This window comes from Cyprinodon variegatus, unplaced genomic scaffold (genome assembly GCF_000732505.1).
Source record: "Cyprinodon variegatus isolate N-32 unplaced genomic scaffold, C_variegatus-1.0 Scaffold199, whole genome shotgun sequence".
In the NCBI taxonomy this organism is placed as follows: domain Eukaryota; kingdom Metazoa; phylum Chordata; class Actinopteri; order Cyprinodontiformes; family Cyprinodontidae; genus Cyprinodon; species Cyprinodon variegatus.
Genome location: NW_015150652.1, coordinates 811,908 through 831,964, shown reverse-complemented (window position 1 = coordinate 831,964; position 20,057 = coordinate 811,908). Strand labels below are relative to the sequence as shown.

Genomic DNA, 20,057 nt, shown 5'->3' with positions numbered 1-20,057 from the left:
AACAGCACCCTTTAGGTCATGTTAAAGATTCCAGCTAATATTTAGGTCTGAACTTTAACTGGCCCACTACAACAGTTAAATAGGTTTTTATCAATAGCTCTTAGTTGTAGCTGTGACTATATGTGTAGGGTCACTGTCCAGCAGAAAGATCAAGCAGTACCCGAACGTTTTAGAGCATCCAAGATTTTCTTCCAGGATTTTCCTGTATTTTGCTCCCTCCATATTTCCCCCGAATGTAGGCAGTACTCTGTACCACCTCAATAAAAGCATCACTACACTATGATGTAGAGATGTTTCAATTATGTTTTTGATTGTAGGACTTTTTTTAGTTTCTCAGTACTCTTTACTATTTTTTTTTATATAAAAAAGGTAGATTATCGTCTCAATTTCTTCCCAATGTAAGCTGCTTCTCGTACCTATATGCTTCAGTGCAAACCGCACTTTAAATGTTTTGTAACCTAAAATGATAAAATACCATCAAAAATCTGGATTTAATAAACAAACCCATTGTCCTCTCATTTGTCTTTCTATATCAAGCTTTGCCTCCACAATCAGTTGAGTTGAACTGCGTAACCATAGAAAGTAAAAACAACTTTGTAGGGATAAAAAAAGGAGAAGACGCAATATGTACAAACTATCTTTTCTTTTCTGTAAGAAGAAGGAAAGAAAGCTTGTAAAAGTGTTAAAAGCTTATCCCCCCTCAGTAAAGTAGCCTGACTTTGAAGTATTCAATTGCATTCATCCGAGAAACACTCTAGGGTACGAAACAGGTTGTGTTTCAGTTTATTATTTTTTTTTAGGGATCTGTAGAATCGACCTGAGGGTAAAAAGTCTAAAAAGTCTCTAACCAGCAATATGTACACAGATAACGCATATACATACTGTATAACAGGTTGAATACAAGCAGAGCATAAGAAGACCAGTAGGTCATGTGGAAGGTTGTGTTTTCTGAGCTAAAGACGTACAGTGATGTTCAGTGACTTTGTCAAGTACAGTATGAGTTCGACTTAGGAAAGAGCAGAAGGGTGGTGCAGTTCTGTATTTTGGCCACAGGTGGCAGTATAATTAGAAAACTGCCTCTTTAACCTTGATAAGAAGGAAATAGATAAGACATGGTTTCGTGCAAGTGGACAAAAATAATTGCTCATGTGCATGAAATGCAAACAGGTTAGAATCAAATAAGGATAAAAAGAGCTGAATTGCCAGTGAAAAGCTCACATTTAATTCTCTCAATGTAAGTCTCCCAAAAAAGGAACTACTAGATGTATACATAAAGGGATGAACAGAAAAGATGAGTAAAAACTGCAGGATGATATAAGCAACAGTAAATATTATTCAATATTAGTTCTTTATTGTCTCTAAACTCAAACCCTTCTCTCTTTCAAATTATGTTTCCAAGTTACATAAAATAAATCAGTTTCCACCCACTTCTTTTCACACTGTTCTGGTTAGATCATCTATCTCCTAAAAAGAGAAGAACTCACACTTACTATATTCGGCAGTGTTGCCTACCAGCAAATGGGGATTTTTTGCACGCCAGTGCTTGTTCACTGTATCTTTTTTCTCTTTGTTTGTGTTGTTTAGCTTGAGGCCAGGGAGGCAGTAATTAAACAGAGGACTGGGACATCTAAAAGCTTAAAGGCACAAACCCAGCACACATGCTGACAGTCAAATGCCAAGCCAGGGGAGGTGAGTAAGAGAGGGAGCAAGAAAAGGGAGAAAAAGAGGAAGAGGAGGGCTGTGTGAAAGCATGAGTGAGAGAAGAGGGGAAGCCAGAAAGAAAAGAGGGCGGGCCTAGACTAAAACAGAACACACACACCCTCCTGCTCAGCCTACAGTCTGATCTAGGCATGCAAGTGGCAGCATGTGGGAGAATGCACTCCAGTGTGTGAAGAGTGAAACAGTACTCCGGAGCCTGGGAGATGTCTTCTCTCTGATGCAGGGATTTCCTTCTATCTGGGTTCTTCTGGCTGTGCTTTAGTAACCACAGGGAATTAAATGGGACACTCACAGGAATACCAGACTCCTTAAGTGAAGGTAAGGTGATTTCTTGTATGGAGGTTGTGTAGGGAGCTTTAAGAAGAATAAAAGAGACAGAGTTGTGATGGAAATTAAGGTAACTTGCCTCCGGTTGCTTATGTTTAAATAGAAATATGATGATATTTGAAGTGTACAGGAGACTTCTCATCCAATAAACCATCATATGCATATGAGAATGTGTTCATTTCAGCTGTCTTCTTACTTTAACTCACATAGGTGTTCAGCTTGAAATATTGCATGAGCCAATGTGTCTTATTCTGTGTTGGTGAAAGGACTTTATCAATCATTAATGCTTTCACCCGAGACCTTGCCTAGTTTCTTATAGGAGCTAAGTCAGTGATAACAAAATACCTTAACAGCTTGGCAATCCCAACCTGGCAGTCCAGGTAGAGCTCAAAGGGCAAACACAGCGCTGAACTACTTAAAGGTTTCTATGACTGACTGTTTATTTCCTTTCATAAGAACTGCAGATGTGGAATTACATCTGATAAAAAACAATTACACCCAATCCCAGATTAGAAAGAACTATTTGGTGCTTAAAGCAATTATGGTCTGTTAAATCGTTGTTAATGAGTCTGCTTTTTATATGGTCTTTAAAAGCACATTTTCAGAACTTCAATTCATGCAATCGTGGGTTCAGATTTCAAAATGATAATTTGATGTTGGATTTAGATGTAATAATTAGGAGCCTGCTTTGTGTGTATAGTTATGAAACAATTACAATGTAGAGATAGGGCTGCTCCAGATGAGACTTATGGACTGATGGGTATGCTGATAGGAAGTTGGTGAACTCCTGAAAACTTTAGTCTGCAGCAGCGAACAAAACAGAACATAAAGCTAAATTACGGGAAAATGCCCTAAACATAATTTTTTAGCATTAGACATTCTGGGTTAGTTTCGCAGAATTTATTCCTTTGCAACAAAACGTGTTTGTCGTTCTTTTTCCTATGGCCTTTTGAGAAAAATGTGACTGAACTTAAACACTTTTTGAAGAATACAACTGAGCTTAAAGGAAGAAGGTTTGAGCTTTCCATTCATTTAGAGACCTTGTGATTGGAGCTGGAATCTAAAGTATTTATTCCCCCTCGTATTTTTGTGGTGCCTGGTTTAGAATAGCCGTGGCATGCTTATCCAGCAAATATTTAGGATTCAGGCACACCTTAATGTTATTCCTTGGCACATATCTACATTTAATCCTCTGAAACCAAGCTGCTTACCTCTAATCTAGATAAAAAAGTGTAATTTAAGATGAATTGGAATCAATGGTCCCAGATGTTTTCTTTCATCTGTATTATCTTTCCACTCTGTAACTTACCGCTTCAGTTGCTGCCACAAGGAACTTGAATATTGGCAGGGTGTTTTGAGCAAGCCAGCCATGAAAGGATTTATAGTGGCAGATAAAAACTAGCCAGTGTGTGCATGTGTGTGTTTATGTCTGAGGATATTTTTACATCGCTGACAAAGACTCTGCGAAAGCCAGAGGCAGCAAAAGAGGGGAAAGCCTGTCTTATCTCCAACCGATACGCATCCAGGTTTTTATTTGTGTCTGTGTGTGAGCGTCCGTTTACTTGTTGTCTGTTGAGGGCAAATATGTGTGTGTGTGGGCGTGTATGAGAATCAATGGCTCCATGTGCTGTGTTTACAGTAAGGTGTGTGTGTGTCAGTGTGAATAGGACTTTGTCAAGTCAGCCTTACGGGTGTTTTTGTGCTGCTGCTTTGTGTGGTGATCCTCTTTTCTCTCACCTCTGCTATGGAGAAGTAGATATATAGTTACCCAGCTAAAGACATTTAGAAGGGCAACTTTAGATTTATTTATTTTTAATTAGGCCCCCTTAAAGTTTCTTGCCAATGATATATATTTTACTGGGTGTTTTTACATAGCATAAATCTAGACCTACAAAACCAACGGTTTAAGCAGTTGATCCAATATAGATGGGACCAAACTGACCTTTTTGTCTTGAAGAATCCCAATCAGGGAAAAGCACCACATGTTCCTTTTCTGTTATTTCACACAGGAAGTTCGCTGGTGGTATATCCTCTGCTGTATCTACATTTATGGTTCCCACATCCAAACTGAGAAAAAAAAAACCCTTCCAGAGCCATCACATCAGATGTTGCTAATGTGACACATGGTACCCAGCAGGGGTGTGTTATTTCAACCAGCTTATACAACCAACTAATCAAAACTAAAACAAAGGTTCACATACATGGGGTCTCTTATGCTTTTCTTTTTTTTTTCCTGATTAATATGACTGGATAAAGTGATTTTTTCAAATCAAATATTAAACCCAGGGACAAATGAATTGAAATCTATGATAAATAAACATGGACACTGATTTGTTTAAGAGGAACAAAACTGAAATAAATAGAAAGTGAAAACAGGGGTACAGATGGTTGTTGACACGGACCTTTGAGGTGTATGACCTGCTTCTTTATTTTTGATCATCACTGTTGCAGATAATTCAGAATTAAAAGAGAATCCTACAATCACACCATATACAGGATTATTTTCTATTTTAAGGCATGAAGAGACCCTATTTGATTTAAAAATAAAAAATATCCCAGTGGTTGAAGTGAGCTCTTTGTCACTGTATTTCACACTTTTTTTCTTTTCAGAAAGTCACTGGGACTAATAGTGCCAATGATACCTCTCCATTAAACACTGAGCTAATGCATTTCATTTACCAGCTGATTTCTCTGTGGATCTTTGGGTTTAAATTTTCTTTCAAGGACGTTTCTTGTTTTAACTTGTTTCTCAAGCAAAAAAGTTTTCTGAGAAGTGAAGTGTTCAGATCAGTGATGGCTTGCCATCTCCTATCTGCATTTCTCACTTATATTAGCCTTCAACCTCTGCCTTAATGTCCAAATAATCTGGGTTCACAACGGCTCAAAAAAAACAAAGAGTGTTTAATTTAAAATATTTATTTAAATATATTTAGCTGAAGCTGAATTGTTTAATTACTTTGCTCTTCAAATCAAGCACTCCTCTGAGCCATAACCGAAACCCAACAGAGTTGGAAGGAGTTCAAACTTATATATTTTTGTTCTTAAGTAGCAGGTGTCCTCCCTCACATTATCATTATGCAACAGAAGTAAACAGATGCACACAACCACAATATGAGTGCAGTTTACTTCTTTGTCCTTTGTTGTTTGCTCTTCAGATATATAAAGAAATGGAGAGCTCTAAGTTTAGTATTGTTTATGCTATGATCCCCAGCATGGATTAAACAAAGCAGTACAAAAGAAATATAAATATGTTTTTTAAAGCTGAAAATAACCTGATGCTTTCCCATTGTTATCCACTTTAAAACATAAGTTACTCCTCTCACCTTGTGGCAAAGCATATATACAGTCATTAGACACATTTTTATGCAGATGTCTTAAGCATTGTAAAAAAAAAAAAAGTTGATGCAATTATCATGAAAGAGATTATCTCTTTCTTCCTCGCTCTCTTTGCTCTTCCACTGCCCCTTTTTCATTTTCTAAAAGTTGCTTCACTAATGCCTCATCCCTCTTCCTCAGCGCTGCACTAATTTCTGCTGTTGAGCAAATATGGGGCTTAAGGAGTCCCCAGTGCGAATGGGCACTTTAAATGTTTGTTTGGCAGTGTGCCTGTCTGATGTGTGTCTCTGTGTGTGTTCCTTTCTTTCCCTCCCCCAGTTCTCTGCTATTGTCACTAGCAGTCCACTAAACAAATATTGGTGAAGTCTGTTTTGGGAAAACCATGACAGAAATGACAGCTGAGGGTAGCGGGAAACAGAAAATATCTTTCTTTCTTATTCTGGGCTTCATGTGGTGCTGCTTCTGTTGGCAGTCTGCAAAAACTGAGGGAATCCCTCTGCAGTGTTCCTCTAAATCAACCATACTGTAAGCAGGGCTATCTATATATGGCCAATGATAAAGAAATTCTTTAATTTTCAAAATTTCACTTTCTAAATTCTTTTTATGCACTCTTCCTTTGTTGGGCTTTTGTGTACAAACATTAACAGTAAAACTTTCTGAATATGTGCCTTGTTAGTTATCTCCCCCCAAAATTATTTCTTATGTGGTATAGAGCCATTTGACCACTATTGTGCAATCTAGCCTATCTGCTGTATTATAATGTCTATAACACTATAAGGAAATGAACAAGTGTACAGATTTTTCCAAATTGCACAAATTGCTTTAAAGTTTTTATGTTTTAGTAGGATTCTTAGAAATAACAGTTAAGGCAGTTAGTGTGAAACTGCAGATCCAGTCTGAGACCCACATTTCCAGTTAAGCGTGGACTAAACGTTGTCAAGCCACCAATCAAGTAGTTCGATTTCTCCTCTTTGATTGTTTGAATAGTTGTGTATTCAGTTAGGAAGTCTACAATCAAATGAATGATAAGCAAAATGTTAAAATCAGGCTGATGTGACAAATAAAAGGTAAAGCACTTAAATCAAACATTTTCTTTTCCTCAATTTTCCTTTTTCTCCAGCTGTCCAGACCTTAAAGAAAGTGAAAAAAACAAACTTCATACCTTTTACATGCTTTTCCGAACAATGCTGGAACCCTAAGAAATGCTTCACCTGGTCGATTTCCTATTTACTTCACACTTATGTCTGTTTAGGTGTGGGATTTGCTGGAAAACCATGCAGGTTAAGACTTGCTAAATGAGTCTGTGAAAACATTATGTCACACTGATGTCCCAGCTTACGTGTGCCCTGCTCGTAATGTCACACATCTGGTTGGACGGGAATGCTCTGGGTTGGGAGCTCGAAACATCAATATGAGAATATCGTGACTTGAAACCTGTCTGATGAGGGAGTTAAAAGACATCTCAACAAGTTACAAGTGGGGATGCCTGTAATTTAGGATGGGTGGGGGTGGGGGCGGNGTGGGGGCGGCGGTGGGGTTGAGTCCGACATGTGCTGGCATCTGTCCTCGTTCGTTTCCTTCCTTTTGTCTGTTCTGTGCCTGTTCTGTGATGAATTGGGAGTTTTCTCTTTCCTTCCTTCCTTTGCTCCCACCCTCATTCTCTCTTATGCTCTCTTCTTTCTTTTCATCCACCTCTTCTTGTCGCTCCATGACACTTGCTATCTTTCCTCTTTGGAGTGACGGCTTCACCATTCCTGTCATGTTTGCCTATTATCTATGATCAGTTTTGTGTTCAAGTCCAAACATCAGCTGCTGATGATGTGAACTGCTTCATGAGGAAAATTAAATATCTTCCTTTACTGTTGAGAAGAAGAAACAAGTATAAAAGATGAGCATTCCTTTTTTCATAACCGAGCAACATGCAGTGTTTACTAAAGATAGGGGAAGGGCATTGTTTTATCGTTTTTTGATAGCAGGAGAATATCAGAGTTGTGATCAGAATTGTGATTTTTTTTATTTATTTAAATCCTTGGGACTGATGGCATACATTTTTTTTACTTTTATAGTTAAAATATTTGTTCCATTAACAGTTTCATGACTGTATTAAAAAATATCAATATATTGGTGGAACTGAAATTTGTCTCAGTAAAACTTTCTCAAAGACTTAAATAAACTGAAAGCCACTTACTTAAACCGTCTTTAAAATCCAGCTCTCTTTTGGCTCTAGTAGCTGGTATTTGATAGTAGACAGACAGGAAATGGGGTTAAGAAAGAGGGGGAGATGCATCAAGGGTCAAAAGGCTGGGACTGACAACCACGTGAAGGACTGAGGCTTCAGTGCATTGACTACACGCTTTACCTCTGTGCCAACGGCGTGCTTCATCAGTGCCCTTAAAAACGTCTTCAACACAACAAACATGACTAGAAAGATTAGAACTCAACCTTCACCCTCTATATTAATTACTCAGAAAACTTGTTCCCACTCTTGAAAGCCAGCCGGATGAAACTATATGTTGAGCCTTCAGGATATTTGCCAAAACTCTCACCAGTAAATACATCTAGTTGCCATTTACATTAGATCTTTGCAAAGGGGTACAAATTCACTTTTGTGTCGCAAATAGATACAAACAGTACAGAAAAAGAGTGAAATGACCAGCACTCACTGAAATCTATAGCAGTGTGTTCTAACAGCCTGAAAGTGTAAATGATATGCATTGGTAGAAGATACGATTTAGCTTTAAATAGCATCTTATATCAATTCTAATTTGTTTAAAATTATTTTTAAAACAACTTGGACATTTTTGTCTTCTTTTCCACAAAGTAACAACTCCTACAAAGAGTTTTACCACTGGCTTAAAGTTACTTAGATGTGTTGTATTTTATTGAGAAGAAAAGAGTATTCTATAACCAACTATAAATGATCAAATGTTAATCCTCCAACTGACTTCTTTTTAGGTCACAGTGTTTTCTTGTATTCCCTTTTTTTGCATGACATATGGGCACATTTTAAAACCCACATCTGGTTTCAACAGATTATTTGGAAGTGTAACTTGCTCGTTACATCACTGAAGCCTTAATGGCAGTGGAAATATTGGATTTAGAAATGGCGTTTTTGATTAAACTAATCCACACAGAGCTTAATGATGATATGGTGACAGGCCTATTCTCTGACTGTTTTTAAATTTCTTCTCCAAACCTACCTTTTCGCGTTTGCTTTTAACACCTAGCAAGACATTGGGCTTTATTTTCTTTTTTTTCTCTTCTTTTTTTTTAATCATTTATTTCTTATAGCACTTTGGTCAGCTGTGGTTGCTTTTAAGTGCTTAACAAATAAAATTGGATTGGATGTCTACTTTGCGAAAAGATCAAGCAGCACAAACCGGGGGAAGCCATAATAGGCATTGTAATACTTATACCACACCAGTGAGTGGTGCACGAATGCGTCCACAGAAGTGAAGAAAAAAAGAAGACGAGCAAGAGATCAAAAGAAACCAATGAATGAGACTGCCAGTTGGTAGACGTGAATATGAAGAATATAATGAAAATCAGAATGAAAGTTCACCCCCAAACAACAGATGTCATTTAGATGTTTTTATTTGGCTGAATCTGCCTGGTCAATCATAGCCTTGATTTAGTCCAGAAATGGCTGTTGAAAGTGGGGCTGTTTTTTGGTCGGTCTGATTTTGTCCCACTTTAGCCCAATAAAAGACATTGAAAACACGTTATAAACACAGTTTTTGACATGTTTTCAACAATCTGAAAAATACGTCTTTTAATCTTTCACTGTTCAACCAAATGTAGACGTTTGGACGTAAATCATGTCGTTTCAATGTCTTTTCATCCAATTTTTGCTGGGTGGGTTGGGTTTGATTGAAAAAGGAAACATGCATTGAGAAATATGTCTGTACGTGACGTGTTAGGGAAGCTTTTAAGAAGAGTTAGACCAGAGGTGCCAAGAGTGTCTTCTAAAGATTATGTTTATGCCTTGTTTGCTCTGTGAAGATATTGCACTCTCAGGATCTCCCTTTTGCTTTATCTTCCTGCAAATCCTTACACTTCAGACTTTGAGAGTCTTTTTCATTAATTGCTGAGTAATAAAGACAGAGGAAATAGGCAACTTGGCACCTCGCTGTCCTTTCCTCCTTTGTACTTACAGAAGTATAGAGACTTGGCTGGAAATTCAGTGCTCATCACATAGTCACTTCACACTCCAGGTTATTGACCTGGAAGTGATGCAGTGGGGCATAACAAGGCAAGTCTCTAAAGGCAGTATATGTAAGTGTGTGCAAATAGGCTTTTGAATAGCTCTGTGTGGATGAAGGCTTATCGGCAAAGCTTCATGCATTCTTTTGTTCTCTGGATTTTGTTTCTTTTGGGATAAAAGAAACCCCAAGTTGAGTGCTGTTTATGATTTCTGTCAGACTGTGTGGCTTTGTCATTGTCCTGCAGTGCAGAAGAGATCAATGTGAATGGGTTTAGGTGTACACATCTGCCCACATGCAGTCTTTGTTGTTCCTGCCTTTCTCACATGTCAACGAGTTGTGTAGAGCTTATATACAGGTCACTAATGCACTGAGAGGGTAGGCTCTATTCTCTGCAGCCACTTGTGGTCCAAATTATAACCCCCAGCTTGAGTCCACTCGAGAGATCAACTCCCAGGAAATGGACCCATTGACCTGGATCCAACCACTTCTATTAAAGTCACACAACATACATGACATATATTGACATTTTTGTCTGAAACTCCTGTGGGCAGCAATGAGAAGACCCTTTTATATTTACCCAGTGATTGTTTAAATGGGTGTCTTGGGTCCCTTACAACACCACCTGATTTGCAGTGGAATAGATCTTTTACATGAATATGCAGACAGATGTTTACAGCTGGTGAGTTTTTTTGTGGTTTCATTGTAATAAAAATGCCATACTAGGTAAAAAGAAACAAAAAAAAACCATATGTCTATAAATGAGTTAGAGGGATTTTAAGAGCTTACTCCATTACTTCATGCAACACTGTGTAACTTTTGCACCAAGTATTAGCGTTATTCAAGATACTGTATATTCAATGTTTTGTCATGTCAATATACAGCATTTAGGATGTAGCGATGCCCTCTGTAAAAGCACAATACACAATAGCTAATTAGGCTAAATGTTGTTATTAGGCAATAAAAAGAGCTTTGACCTGATCTGTTTAGACATATTTCAGGTACTCTTTGGATTAATCTAGAGGGGTGAATGTGCCAAAGTATCTCAATAACTTCTCAGTTTGCTGGTCCAAAGCAATTCAGATATTAGATTCCAAAACACGGAAGGGGAATGGTTTAATTTTGCCACATTGCGGTGTTGCCAGTTGCTCTCAGGGGCGCTAAATCTTTAAACATTACAGACCAAGCAGCCATAGTGGCTTAAGTCACACTTTGTTGTTTTCGACTCTATAGAGCAAAATGAAATGGTTTGGTTTTTCTCTATATTCTCATTAAAAGGACTTTTAACTGCAGGACCAGTTTAAATTGGTAACAATTTTTTTTTCAGGTTTGAAAGTGCATTTTGTATTGGTATACTTTACCAATCACTTTACTGGTTTCTCAGTTAAATGACAGAAATATCAGATTGTAAATTTCAACCAGTTGGAATGGGTAAAGGTTTTGCTATCACTTCCTTTTAAGATGCTTCCTGTAACGAAACAAATAGTTAAAGAAACCAGTTAAAATTTAAATACAAATACTTTATATTTCAGTGTCAGTATGTAATTGTGCCATACTAAAAATAAAAAGACCTTGTTAAGTAATAGGGATCCTGCGTCATGGTTTGATTCTGCATGAGTGCTGAAAATAGCCCCATTATTTACTGCTTAGTAATGACTTAGAAATTGTAATTGCTGAAGAGATAATTGTTCTTAACCATTTGCAAGAACGTTTTACGGCTAACCTAAGTGTGAAGAAGTACCAGATTTAGAACCAATTTAAAAAAATAAAAACAAAGCAATTTTGAGACAATATACTGGTACAGAGAATCAGTGCTGGTGTTCTGAAGTATACCTGCTGCTTTCCTGTCACATATACTTCTTTTTCTGCTTAATTTCTTCTTAAGAAGCAGAAAAAGAGGAAACAGCATATTGGAATATGTTAGTCAGTTATTCCATATTGGAATAACTGACTAATCGAAAAAAGAACAGACACGCAAAAGCTTAAAGAATATTTATTTAATTCTGTTGGCCCATGCTAGGTGACATAATCAGCGGGATGGCTTTAAGAATATAGGTTTTGTAGTTTGGGCGTTGTTCCTCTCTCATTCTCTGAATTTGTCACACCTTAACGCATGAGAATATGTCATGCTGTTATGTGTGATGCAAAAACAAGAAAAAAGAAGGGTGGGCCTCTTCCTTAAAACAATCATTTTGAAAGTGAAGAATTTGTTCCTAAGTGAAACCTGTTTTATCTCCTACTTTACCAGCTGTTTCTCTGTCTGTGGCTTCAGTTATTTATTTTTTTTGTTAAAAGGCCCTAAACATCTGCTATTGATGAGTCATTCATTTGTGAATCTAAAACAAAGAGAAAGAGCTGATATTTATTGGTTACGATCTAGCAGAACATTTCTTTCCCCCCATTTCACCCTGCAGGACATTGTCTTGTCCCTCTGTATGGGGGGTTGGGGGGACGTTCTGTTTGCGCCTGCTGTTGTTGACTCAGCTGCATGGATGCACAGAGAAAACTTCCTCTTTCCTTATCCCACTATTCCCCTCCCCGACTTCCCCTCTGGACCTGCTCTGTGCCCATTTCTCTGCTGCTAACATGCTTGACAACCTCAGCGGCACCTTTTGTCAGGTTCATTTACTGATGGCTTATTTTGCCTCTGTAACTCTTCATCTTTTATTTTCTCTTCCTTCCACACAGCGCCTCTCTTGATGAAATGGAAATTTCATGCATCAGTGGTAATCTTAATTAAGAAAGTGGTGGTTTATGTATTATTAACTCTGACTACATAGCTCCGAGAGTGCATTAAAAAACAAGACTGTACGAATACACACATATTGCAGTTTTGCTGTGTTTTTAATAATAAGAATTTGTCAAACCATTTTTGATGCACTACGTTTGTAAAAGTTACAATTCTTTTAAATATGCAAGGTCATGTGGATTTTAGAGCTGTTATTTTTTTTTCTGATGTTCCTCAGATTTAATCAGTTTTGTTTTGAGTTTTTGAACTTCTATTAACAGGCGATATAAGTTCAAAATGAACAGATTTACCTTGAAGACATGCACATTAGATCAACTTATGTTAGTACTCCAACTGTAACAATCATGTTTCCCCACTAAGAAAAGCAGCTTAAATAGTTAAAGCAGATATTTTGTTGTTGTCATTTTACTATTTTTAGGGCTTAAGCTGGTACACTAGTAGATGTTCTCTCTGTATAAAACTGCTTAAAAAAATGCATAATCTGTCTTGTACCAAATAGAGCTCAACTCAAATGTCTTCTACTGCATTTTTGCACCATATATATTTATTTATCTTTTAACTGCTCTGAACTTTGACATCAATGCATTTTTTCACCATGTCTCTCATGTTTACATTTGATCACTGCTGAACTTTATGAATGGAAATGTTCTTTTTCACTGCTAAGCTGATGCTCATTCACAGTATAAAAAGGGACACAACTTTGGGCTGTTCTGTTTGATTTACTCTACAGGTGGTTGAAATGGCTCTAAGGGAAGCAGGAAAAATCTGCTTTGGTCGTGCAGCTAATTTGTTATTTCTATCAAAGATTTAAGTACCGGTATTAGAAGATGTATTTATGTATTATAGAACATATTAGAAAACATTATATGAAAGTGTATTTTGGGTAGATAAGCATTTATTTGTTTTTTACTCAACCAAAAATCAAACCATTAAAATTTGGTATCAAACCTGTAGCCAAGAGAAGGGCTACCCAGTAGTAGGCAAATGCAATCATGTAATTGATAAATAAAAAGTTTCATTCTGGGCGACAGACTTAAATGCTCTACAGTTTCCTACAGAGCAAGAAGGTTCTGGGTTCAATTCCCAGTCTTTTTGCATGGATTTTGCATGTTCTCCCCATTAATATAAAGATGCTTTCATCTCACTTATCCCTGATGGTGTTTTCAGCTCTCTTTTATGTCCTTGGGATATAGTAACACTAATTCCAATATTTTGTCATCACATGTAGCTTAAAAGGGTGAGGCTATCCCTATCAGTACATGAGTTAAAATCTCAAACATACAACACAGACAGAAAACCTGACAAGTTGTCCCCTGATAGGCTTACAGTGGCTCTGTCAATAGATCAAATGTAGCCTGTTCTCATCTGTCCTACTTAAAACTGACATTGCATCTATCTCTATTAGCCCCTGAGGACGTATCAGCCCCACTCCACAACTTTACCTCTCATGTGTCCTTCCGCCTTAGCACTCATCATTCATCCACCTACCTGTGGCCCATCACTCGACTCAACCATCAACCCACCGGATTAACAGACTCTCATCCCCCTTTTAGCACCATCTTCTATAGTTGAACTGACTCTCCTGCCACTGTCATCCCATCCCCCAATTTCCGTCCCACCTCTGTCTACCTTTTGCTCGAACCATCTCATTCAACTTACTTATCCTCTACACTGCCCTGATACTTCTGTCTGCCATCAGTCGAGACCCAAATTGAAGTATTATCTCTCATTTTGGCCTCATCTATGCTCATATGTGTGTGTAAGTGTTGGACTTCAGGGTAAAGTCTAATGGATTTGTCCTATGCTTAAATCAATATGCTAAAACAACATTACTACCTTGTTATTATAAAGTGGGACATTTTTACCACCAAAGCTTTTGTCCTGGATACTAACTTAAGTCCACAAACTCCATTATTACCTGTTAGGATCAATTGGCAACTATTGCAGTGCTGTCCTGTTTCCAAGGAAATTAACAATTAATTAATTTTCTTTTTATTAATGTTTACTATTTTAGATTATTTTTCCTCCCTTAAAAATATTGCAAGAGTTAGTCCTTTTTCTTAAATAAATAATGACATTTAGAATCATTTTGTTAGCAGTTCTGATGACCTAAGCAAATATATGTTGTTTTATTAATAACATAAAAAAAAGTTTTTAATAACATTATGCTATTAAAATAAACATTTATGATAAAATGCATAACATGATGACATAAGACCAGCTTTTAACAGAAGTCTGGAGGCCAATAAAACAGGTGACACCATGGAGTAGAAAGGCTGTTGACCTAAGCAAGACCTAAACAAAACATGTTTCAAAAACGACAACACAGTTCTAGAACTAAAATGAATATAGTTTTAATAGACTATTATGTAATTTAAGTGTTCCTACTCTTTTTGAAATAATTTCTTCAAGCAAAGCCTGCTTGGCTTGCCTTTAATTTGTGCACAATGCTGCAGCAAGACTGTTTACAAAGACCAACAGAAGAGCACATAGTATTCCTGCTCTGGCCTCTTATGCTTTTATGAGTAATTTCAAATTTGGATTTTAAAAATAAGAGCACTTCGGCCAGAAAACAAGATGCATATGGTGCCTGTGTAAATTCGCAGTCATTCAGGTCATGGCAGCCAAAAAACAGGCTTATATTGGAAGGCAACTAAACTTCCGCTCAGTCCTTTGAAGACTTTTGGACAATAATCCAGAAGTCTTTGTCAATTCTGTTGGTTCACACAAGAGCAATCTGTAGTTGGAGCGCCAATGTATTTTCAATCAATGTATCTTGATTTGCATCTGACCTAGAATGTGCTTAGGAGGATGGACCTCCATGCTGCTCTAATATATTCTACGGCTCAAACAGATCACTCTGGTTTGAGCTGACAGATTTGACAAAACTTCTGCATAGGTGTCGAAACATCTTCCAACAAACTGAGGAAAAATCTGGTTGCCTTCCAATTTGAGTCTGTTTAAAGATGCATATTATACCTTTTGGAATTTTCATTTTCTTCTAGGTCACAGTGTGTACCAAAAACCTGTTTTGAAACTACAAAAAACACCACAGTTTCCAGGCAGTGGAGCAAAATGTTTAGGACTCTTCTCACCTGTCCCTATGTTGCAGAATCAAATATCGACAAACATCTTTTAGTCAAACAGGACTTTTACATCATTTCCTAATTTTAATCACTTGTGTTTTCCTTTCTTCCTTGCTTACGTGTTTCTGATGTAGAAAAATGATATTTGATATAATTTTAAAGGGAGTTGGATCATGCTCTAAGGACTATAATATATGACAAACCTGGATCTTGGAGCATAATAAAGATTTTTGCTGAGACAATACAAAGTCAGTTTGATGATGGTAGTATTTAAATAAATACACTCTTAATACTACGTTGTTCATCAGCTTTCATCATCCATTACAATGGTATTAATCAATGTATTTTATGGTGTGGAGAGGTCTACAAACAAGTGTTTGAACTATCTTTTTAGATGATAGACAAGGCTCTTCTCATTCAGCCTTCATACACAGTTCAATAACAGAGCAGCGACAGGTGGGGCAGAAATAGCAAAACTCTATGGTGCAAAACCAGTCTATTTTTTTCTTCTTTTTTTGAGCAAGAATCTTTAAAACTCTGGAATATAAGAAACAGAAGTGCACAAAATTACAAAGTGATGCTACTCCTCTTCATTCTGTAAGTAACGTCTCTACAAGCCGCTGTTGCCGGTTAAATGAAATGAATACTAACCACCTTATCTTAACTCTTGTAGATTATGAAACTGCTTTTCTTTTTTGTCTGCTCTAGTGTTAGCAAGGGCAAATCACCACATGAATATTCAATGAAATAATTCCGATGGTTTATGAGGCAATTGTCTGTGCAATCACTGCTTCATCATGAAATGCTGGTTGATTGAGAAATGGTTATAAACATGAGATGATGTATTAATATTTAACAAAAGCCAATGGGATTTTCTCATCTACCATTCAACCTACTGATGGATTATTAGTGGTGGATTACCATAAAAGTGAAAAAAATCTTTTTTAGATGAAGCTGACTTTCTGTGAGGGTGACCTTGACCTCATTGTCAAGATCCTGGTGTTAAAATTTACATCTTTCGCTCTAAGTTATGGGGTTATTCTTATTTGGGAATTCACAGAGGTTGTTCATGCTGAGCTCTGCTGCAGCTGCAGCGACTGAGTTAAACATTGAAAGCTACACACATTCAATGAGTCTCTTGGGCATCTCGCTCAATGAAGGGCTTGTGGCAGGAGCAGTCTTCTTTAAAATATGGTAATCCCAGACTGCAGCAAGCTGGAGAAAAACTCGGCAAGACTTTGACTTGAGAAGCGTACAACGTAAGCTGCTAGAGAGGCAAAAGACAGTGTTTAATGAGGTTACTGACACTTTAGCAGCCAACTGGAGTAAAAATGACTGGCAGTTTACTTAAAATGCATCCTTTTTTCCCTTTAACTTGGTCCTGATTTGCAACACTGACCCAAAATCTAAAACGTGTTTTGCAGTTTCAAGACGGTGCACTGCACTTGCAGCTATTTAATTCTCTGTTGTCTTGAATCTTCTTCCTCTTTCTGTCAATGGGTGCTTTTCATTAAACAGACTCTTCTTCCTCAAATCTTTGTTTGGTAATGGCAAATAAAAGTGCCCAGAGAAATATGACAGTCCTCTCATCTCCATCTAATTAACATTATCGTTTTAATACGTTGGCTCCAAATGAAAGAGCTCTTTAAGGAAGTAAATAATCATTTATCTTTCACCAGTTGAAACAAATTATGTTTGAATTAAGAAGCTGTTGAGACTTGTGCTTGAAGGCACATTGTATAGATGCGTGTGTGTATTAAAGCTAAGAGTGGGGGGTAGAGGCGCGTGCCTTGTCAGATCCCGAAAGGATGAATAAGAAGCTAATCTCTGTCTTCCAGGGAATTCTGTGTCTCAGACAGTTTTCTCTCATAGGATCTGTGGGAGTGCGTTGGAGTGTTGCCTCTCATGTCTACAATGGGATGGACATGAGACACTGCACCCTCAAAACAAAATAGTGTACACACAAAATCAGGTGCTTAGGTTAAAACCCAGATTCTTTCTCATTTATTTTCCTTTACATTGGAGCACTCTTTATATTTACAAAGAATTAACACTCCTCTCATTATATTGTAAATGAAAATTGAATTACACCAGGCTTGGCAGCGAAAAGGAAGCAGAGAGGAAAAAGGAGCTTTGATTAGCAATACTTTTATGTGAAACATTTCTGGTTCTGTACTGTACTAACTTAGTTTTCTCCATTGAGGAAGAAAAAGTGTAGGAGGCAGAAACAATGCAGGGAATGTAAATAAGTGAGAGCAAAGTGACTGTTAATTGCTGTGAAAATGCGCAAGGGATAGCCAAGGTATTTAAGGTTCAAAGAGAGAGATCAGGAATGCCGAGCTTTCAGCTTCAGGTTGCTGCAATGCCTAAACAGTGTAGGGGATGCCCATAGACATCATGCAGCAGGTTATTGTGTGTGCCTTCTAAATGCTTGCAACTACCTGGCCATTGCAGTACAGAGCAGGGATTGAATGGGTCTAGAGATAGATAGATGGATGGATGGATGGATGGATGGATGGATGGATGGATGGATGGATGGATGGATGGATGGATGGATGGATGGATGGATGGATGAAGGGATTATAACAAATAGCCAATAAGGAATAAAGCCTGAAACAAACAATGGCTTTAATCATTGGCTTTGATTTAGATGGGTTAAAAGGTTTGTTCTCCCACCATTTTAATAAAATTCAGATTTGTAAATATCTTAGCTTTATGGAAAGTAATAATCTTCAGTGTACTTTTTCCTAGTTTATTATCATCATTTGTTTTTCTTTTATATGTAACACATGGTGATAAAGTAGGTGTTACCATGAAATTCTAACAGTATAACTTAAAATAAAATTTTTGCAGTACTGTAGTTTTTTGTGTGTGTCTTTTTAACACCCGCAAAAACACTGGTGCCGTGTAATCAGTATAAAATATTGATTTCTACATAGATATTTGCATAGTGCATACCACATTTTTATTACTATTCTGTTATGGGCAATAAAAAACTATGTTATTGGTCCACTTTACCTTAATGATTGTAAAATTGATAGTTAAATTAGCTGTTTCTTTACTTTCCACACTGACCATATGTTTTATAATTCAAAATATGTCCAAACAGCAAAATTTGTCTCTTTATACATGTTGGGGGAGGGTTTCATCTGTATTCCATGCCTTATGTTAGGAGTTTTTTTTTTGTTGCTTTTATATTACTCAAGGCTTATTTATATGAAGTGATTTTTATGAACTTAATCATCCTTCCTTGTGTAAAACTTTTAGAAATAGTGTTTCCCCATCTTCTTAGGCTATTATTTTGTTTAAAGCATAACAAAAAAATTAATAAATAAAAAAATAACTAGCATCTTAGTTGCTCTATGTGCACCTCCCTCTCATACTCTTAAGTGGTAAATTTGACAGTAGAGGCAGCAATGGTGTTATGAAATAACAGCTAGAAAGCGATGGAAGGCAGTATAGTCTCAAATTTATTACAGGCATAACTGTAAAGGTTAGAAAATATATAATGAATATTTGATGAATAAATGTTAATGTTTTTTTTATACAGCTATATTAGCTGTCATTTAAAGATATACTATACTGGTTCACAAATCCTTTAGACTTTTTAGACTTTAGACAGATTTTATTTGTCCTTTTGTTTACACAAAAGGACAAATAAAACAAAAAGAAATCCTGATGTTAGATTCACAATGATTTTAAGGCAAAGCCCTGGTCTCTATTGGTAAAATTTATAATCAGGAACACAGAATATGTTGTTCTTGTTTTGTGTACTAGTTGAAAAAAAAACTAATGTCTGATTACAACAGCCACTTCATTGGGCAGTGTGCGCCCATGAGGCTCATGAAAAAAACAATAGAACATTCTTTGTTTCACCTCTTGCATACATAGTTAGTTTTACAGTAACACAACCAAGCCATGTGCGGTTTGAGTCTGCAGAGCAGAGATGTGTGTCATGTCAGGGTGGAGCCGAGAGAGACAGGTGGAGAGATGAAAAGACTGTCGTGGGGAAGTTTGGGGTGTGTCTGCTCAGTCGCTGCTCTGACAAGCTTTTGGTATTTTTCCAAAGAGCTTGAGAGTGTGCATGTGAGACTGAGAACCTGCTCAGATTTCTCCCTGGGTTGTTCAGGTGTGCTTTTGGACTGCATCTCAGTACACGCAGCTGGAAAGCAATCTGCTTGCCCGGGTGTCTGTGCTCAGGTGTGTGATAGATGTGAAAGCGTATAGGTGTTGATGATTCTTTAATGAAACCGTCATGTTGTGGCAATAAGAGCCTGACAGCTCCAGCACAGCGCTGCTCCTTGACACCTCCTGCCTCGGTGCGATGCTCTGCCTCATTTTTGTTATTCACAATCTTTTCAACACTTGGTTGCTGATAAAATCTTTGAAGAAAAGTCAGCTCTAAACTTTACAATGAAGAGAAACATTTTCTAGCTGTGTGTTTAAACTGTGTTCTCCTAACTCTTCTTTGTCTCCTCTCAATGTGTCAGTTTGTATATCCTTCGCTGGGTGAGCATGTCTGCATGATAATGATGCTGTGGCTGCTGTTGCACAAGCCATTGTGCTGATACACTCCCTCGATGTGTTAATATACTGCAAGAAACGGGCTGAGAGAAAGAGAGTGAATAATTATGTCCC

At 37.3% G+C, this 20,057-nt stretch overlaps 1 protein-coding gene across 1 annotated transcript in view; it reads left to right on the top strand.

Moving 5' to 3' along the window:
- The first annotated feature begins 1,840 nt into the window (after positions 1-1,840).
- Positions 1,841-20,057, top strand: part of LOC107087930 (T-lymphoma invasion and metastasis-inducing protein 1-like) — a 73,674-nt gene continuing 55,457 nt past the window's right edge. The window contains exon 1 of the mRNA XM_015379785.1: positions 1,841-2,037. The gene's annotated coding sequence lies outside the window, so the exon portion shown is untranslated. The remainder of the gene's footprint in view (positions 2,038-20,057) is intronic.